Here is a 6374-nt window from a genome sequence, read left to right on the forward strand (position 1 = left end):
ATAGAAACCCTAATAAAGAGATTTGATAGAGAGCTCTCCATCAAAGCTCTCTATTATGTTTTATATTTAGAAGCCAGGGTTAGGGTTAAGCTATAATGAGAAGGGAAAAAGAAAGATTCAATAAGTTTTCTATGTTATGCAAAATCTTGTATTAAGATTTCTATTAAGATTAGGGTTTTGTTTATACTTTCTATTAGGGTTAATATTAGGGTTACTAAACCTTTTTTTCTTTATTTGGTTTGATTTTTAGGTTATCCACACATACAAGCCTTATAAGGTAAGAGATCTCTCCCTTTTATGTTTCATCTCTTATGCTTTTACATATTTGAAAGTTCCTAAAGACTCTCAGACTTTGTCAACATGAAAGTGCTCAAAATTATCTCCTAGATATTGTCGTTCATTCCAAGTTATACGTCGGATTGGCATGGTTGCGTATGAATTAAAAATACCTCTACATGTCAGAGTTAATCCAGTCTTTCATGTTAGTAGACTCGCAGAGAAGCTGGGAGGTGACGACGATAACACAGTTACTCCTCAAGAACTCGTTGAAGTCAAATATTTGTCTTATGTTCCACATGAACCTAAAAAGGTACTTGAATTGAGGGAAAAGGAAACTTCCTAGTCGCTTAATCCCTGAGGTTAAAATTAAGTGGAAAGATGGGAAAATTGAGGATTCGACTTGGGAGGCAGTTAAGAATGTTCAACACATGTTTCCTTCTTTTCATTGCAAGAGTGCAATGTTTTGAGAGAGGGGAAGTATGTTATGTGCACATTATATATGCATATAGTAGGAGGCTGACCCACCCTAGGCATGTGAGCATGGGAGCCTGATGGGAACATGCTCTAGTGGGGCAAGGGTTAGGTCTAACCTTGGTTTGAGGTTAGGGTCCGGCAACCAAGGGTCACACATAGAAATGAGAGTTAAGAGTCACTTAAGGGCCCTCTATATAATAGGGGCATGGGGTACTCTCAACCAAGGGATGTTCTCTTGTGTAGATCATTGTGTCTACTCTCTTGCCATTTCATGCTAGAGCTATGTGCTGTTGGAGTGAAGTCATATCTCTTGGTGTTATGGGACACTAAGGTAAGGTATGTGGTACTTCATTGTATTTATGTGTGCACCCTTGGGCTCGAGGGTGGTCGGGTGGATAAGTATATGCCTAGTTCATGCATGTTTATGCATGGTTATTAGCTTGAGAGATATTTAGGGTTTTAACACTAATCCACTTGGCCGGGGACATTCACATGCCATGCAATGTGAAAGAGAAATATGTGGGCATCCGCATCCTCCGTGGATTTCACGGAGAACTTGGGATACTTCACCGTGATAGCTAGTCACTAAAGCATGTTGTAATGTAGAAGACAAGGAGGTGGTGGTGGGGGTGAGGGTGGTGGTATGAACAGTGGTGGTGGTGGTGTTACCGATTCTTCTTCTTATTCGTGTTTTAATTCTTTTAGTTCTTCTTCAGGTCGGGCAAACTCGAGTTCCCAAACTTCAAGCCACGCCAAGTAGCACAGTTCACGTGCCAACATGAAGGATTGATTTGAACATAAGGGAAATTGATTCGGACACAAAGGAAATCAAGTAGCAAGTGAAACAGGCAACAAGACACATCATGGTCGCCAAACTATTGTCAGGATTGATCGCTACCCCAATCAACCTAGTGAGTGTCTCTGGTTATGCGTGCAACAATATACCAGTCTGATACGGAACATGCACAAGATGATGCAAAAATAGCTTATCGATCAAGTGATTGCACAAACACAAATGCTTAAGAGTGATCAACTGGTGTGTATGATCCGAATTGCAACAAAAGATATATAAGACTTAACTGACGGATTCACAGGAAAATATATTTTAATCCGGCACTTAAAAAAAATGTACTAGAGTCACTTAAGCGATGCCCATTCATCGCTTAAGCGACATACAGGCATCGTAATAAGTGACGTCTAGTAACGTCAAAATATGAGACATTAAGTTTCCCCTTATAGAGCGGAAGAGTGGGCACCATCATTCGAAGGGTATCATAAGCATCCTAATGGTCTCACTAGACAATGGATGTGGTTTTTCCCTAATCACATGCTTCGTTGCTCAATTGTGGATGCCAACATAGACCCAAAGCCCAATCCGTCACCCAAGATATGGCCAGTTGCTATGGAAACTAACCTCACAGCTAAGGCAACCAGGAAAGTTGGCACCCTCATGCAAACTATCCACCCAACGGTGTGCCTACATCTAGATCCTCATAGGTGTTGTCATCTTGCTGCCAATCTCCCTAAACCTTGGGCCTGCATGGGCGAATGGACACCTTTCTATAGAGTAACATACCCTACAGTATCAGCCCCTTGCCCCGGCTATTGACCCTCTGGCCCCAGTCCGAACGATTCAATCCAACCTACTGCTTTGCTCGTTGCCCCAATGATGACGACGAGTTGGGTGGAGTGGAGAACTAAAGCTTGCAGAGATGAGGGATCAGGAACATGCCCAATCGCGTCAAGGTTAGAATTTCTTGCAAGTGCAATGTTGAGGAGGATGCCAAGGATTATTCTCAGTGGACTCGATCTCCGGGTGATTTACATTACTATGGACAACCTCAAGGAAATCCTATGGGTTCGAGTCATCGGATTGGGAATTTGACCCATCGGGTGTGCCAAGTGTTGGGGCTAGAAAACCGAACAAGTTAACAACTGGACAAGTTGGAACACCATAGTCGTAGCCAGTTGTGCACTTGTAACGAATTCTTCTTAGCCATCATGTTGAGATATCGAGCTCAACTAGTGCTACGACGGACATTGATGACCCACCTGGGTGATAGCTTCTGCATCTACACCAGTGGCATGGTTGGTGAGATTATGGGTGATATGTAGCCAGTGGGATGACAGGCTGTGTGAGTGACAGACATTTTGGATTACTAGAGACTGGCATAGTTATAGTGCCAACTCATTTGGTCGGTTTCACATTATGGACCGACCCTTGTATGTGAGATCCATGTCTCCACCGCGCAAGGAATTCAGGGGGTGCTATTAGCAACAGAAGTAGCACTTCTTGCGCAGGGCAGGGTCCCTCACTCGGGGCCTCGCCACAGATATCGGGACAAGAGACTAATCCCTCGGTTTTTCAAAAACTGAACCTCGAAAAACTTCCCTCACTCGGAAAGCACGGGCGATTTCTCCTGGATAAAATTTACTCTAACATAGTCAAAAACCTTAACTGATTAAACCGATCTCACCGAACTCGTAAGTCCCGTAGTCAGATCAAGGAAAAGATTGCACTCGGATCATAGAGATCGATGTTTTTTTCCTCATTGAGAGGCACAACCGTTGATTCTTTTCCATAGAATAATTTTTATCTAGGATTTACTTCATCTATCATACCATAACAAAATTGAGTCTCATTTTAGGGATCCATCAGTCCAGCCTCAGTCCCGTGGGTTAGCCAACCACCCAACCGCTGTAGTGATGGGATCCAATTAAGAATTTGGTTAGGTTTTGTCCTGGGTACCAAGGAAAAGAGTTCCCAAGCCCCCTAGCCGGATATTCATGCAAGCTTAAAACTAGTCACACCACTTACACACCCAATATGAAATTGCCTTTTTCACAGATTCAGCTATCTTTAAAACAATCAATTAATAAAATCATTGCGTCACTGATCATAATCCTCAAAAATTTTGGTTGAATCCTTATTTCCAATCATTCCTTCATCGGTGTACCTATGGCATCATTGGCAAACCAGAACGCTCACCATCTGTCCACTCAGGGGCCTTTTCGATGGTTCCTAGCTCATAGTACTCGGCAATATATTCACATATCAAAATGGAATCTCCGTTGAAGATCAGCAAGATCAACCAACGGATCTATATAAAAGAGCCATGGACTCATCTGTTGAGGAACAGAGCAAGGTCAATTAACCACATCCATGCCCAAATTCAGAAAACAACTCTTACTCCTTGTTCCAATATCTTCCTTGATGCACACGTGGGTATCGTTGGCGACCTAAAGCCTGCCAAGCACCGTATGGTCAGCACCCTCTAGGATCCTTCGCAGATGACCTAGTGCTTCACTCATAGGCCGCTTCCTTGGTCCCTCATCCACCGTATCGGAAGCTCACCATTTTAATCAAACCGAGGCTGGTCGACCTTGCTACGTGAGATGTCCTCCATTGACTCTCCATCAGCTGTTGCAACTTTATCAGATTAGGTCCCCACGGCCTCATTCACAAGATGGTCAAAATGCTTCTCTAGCATTCTTGACATAAAACAGTCATTTAAAAACAGTTCAAAATACAGTTTCTATAACGAACTCTCGTCTTTCCACATTGCTCCACATCAACCACATTATTTAATTCCACAATCATTTCATAAGTATTCCTATTCTCATCCAATCACATCATTTTCATCTCATCACATCTTTCCTCGATTTGTCCTCATCAGATCTCATCCACTCATATCTACCCATATTCACATCTCATCACATCACATTCATTCACATCTCATCCATTTAGACCACATCACATTCACTCACATCTTATCCAATCAGACCACATCACATTCACTCACATCACATCTCATTCATTCACATCTATCCCGATTCACATCCCATCACATTCACACCTCCCTGAATATGTTCCATTGGGGAACTACATGCTCGGCCTTGGAGCGCAAAAGATTTGTAGGAAAATATGCTCACACCAAGTGCAAGCTTCCAAAGCTATCATAAGTGTCCATGGTTCCCATCCTCCTTAACAATCCCATGAATCATTGAAATAGTGCAAGATTCCTGGAGTACCACAACATATAAGTTCTTTGTAAACTATATAACCATGAGACGAATGGAAAGAGTGATTCGCACGGGGAGAGATCATACCTGTGTTTTTTCTTTCCCCCAAAAGTGCGAGACAAAGGTGATCAATGTTGGAGTTGATACCCGATTGGAGAAGGTCCACCACTTTTGAATTAAAGTCTTTATTTTGACAAGAAAAATCACATGTTATTCTTAATGTTTAAATAATAAACTTATGTTGAAACATAAAGATGCTGAGTACAATTATTGAATCCCAATATGTCTATGTGGTCTTCCTTTGGACTCTCCATCCCTTGCTCTTTAGTCTCACCTTCTGGGAGGAGATCATCTATTCATCACCCTGATATCACCCCCTGCATGGGACTCTCGCCGACCAATGCTCTCATCATCCTCAACATCAAGTGGGTGCTCTCCTCAGCATCTTCACCTTCCCACTCTGGTTGTGTCCTCTTTTGATGCATTTATGTCATGGTTGTGAATGATGGAGATGTGTCTATGATCGGATTATTGCCCTTATCCATGAGTTGCTGCTCGGTGGCCTAGCTTCTTGCCCTTCTTTGCTCCTGCATCCCAACTTATATGGAAACTATAAACTCCCTTTATGAACTTCAAAGCTCATACAAAAATGCTACCATACACAATGATACTTAGTTTGAAACTGCTCAGCCTCACTAAGAGGAAAATCTCCCTTGCGGTAGTCTATCCACCATGGGAAAGATGTTCATGTCTCCTTGCCTTGTAGCTCATTGATCCAGACCTTCGGGTACAATCCTGTCTCCTCTCTCTCGGACTGCACCCATGCGTGCTCGAGAATATATACTTGATTACACACACAATTTGTCCACCACCTAATACAGAAACCTTTGAATACTTTTTCAATACGGTAGACTAATAATAAAATGAGACACAGAGTATTGATTATGCTACTACATACCTATACAACAGGCGGTGGTTGCTAGTCAGAGTCCAGGGTGGCACGCATTTTTCCTTTTCACCTTAGGAACGACTTTTCAAAGTGCATCCTCTTAAAAGCTTTCAGAACATCCATGATACCCACCCTAGAGTCGTGTGTGGCTCTCTCATTCATGCCTGCTATGGCAGGTGAGTTGTCCTCCAACTTCACATAGAGATGTAATGTGCACTTGGTTAATTAGAACTAGAACACATGGTGATGTATCCACACAAAAAATTCGCTGTTCGAAGAAGGAATCTAGGCATCTCTTTTTGGGAGCTTGCCACTCGCTAATATGTCCATGAGCCTACATTTCTTGCATTGTGAACCAACCTTATGTATCTTGCTATAGATTAAAAAAGTTCAATGTGTCAAGAGAAAATGTGTGATCTTAATCTACATTTGGAATATGTGCACGAGCGATCTTTGCTAGCTTGGGAGATGTGAGGTGAATAGATGTGATGCGAATCAGATAGATGTGGATGGATGGGTGTGATGTGAAAAGAGGTGATGAGATGTGAGGTGAATAGATGTAACGAGATGTGATGAGAATCAAATAAATGTGAATGAATGGATGGATGGATGTGATGTGAATAGAGGTGATGAGATGTGAGGTGAATAG

Source organism: Cibotium barometz, chromosome 48 (assembly GCF_041138505.1).
Source record: "Cibotium barometz isolate CiBa-2024 chromosome 48, ASM4113850v1, whole genome shotgun sequence".
Taxonomy (NCBI): Eukaryota; Viridiplantae; Streptophyta; class Polypodiopsida; order Cyatheales; family Cibotiaceae; genus Cibotium; species Cibotium barometz.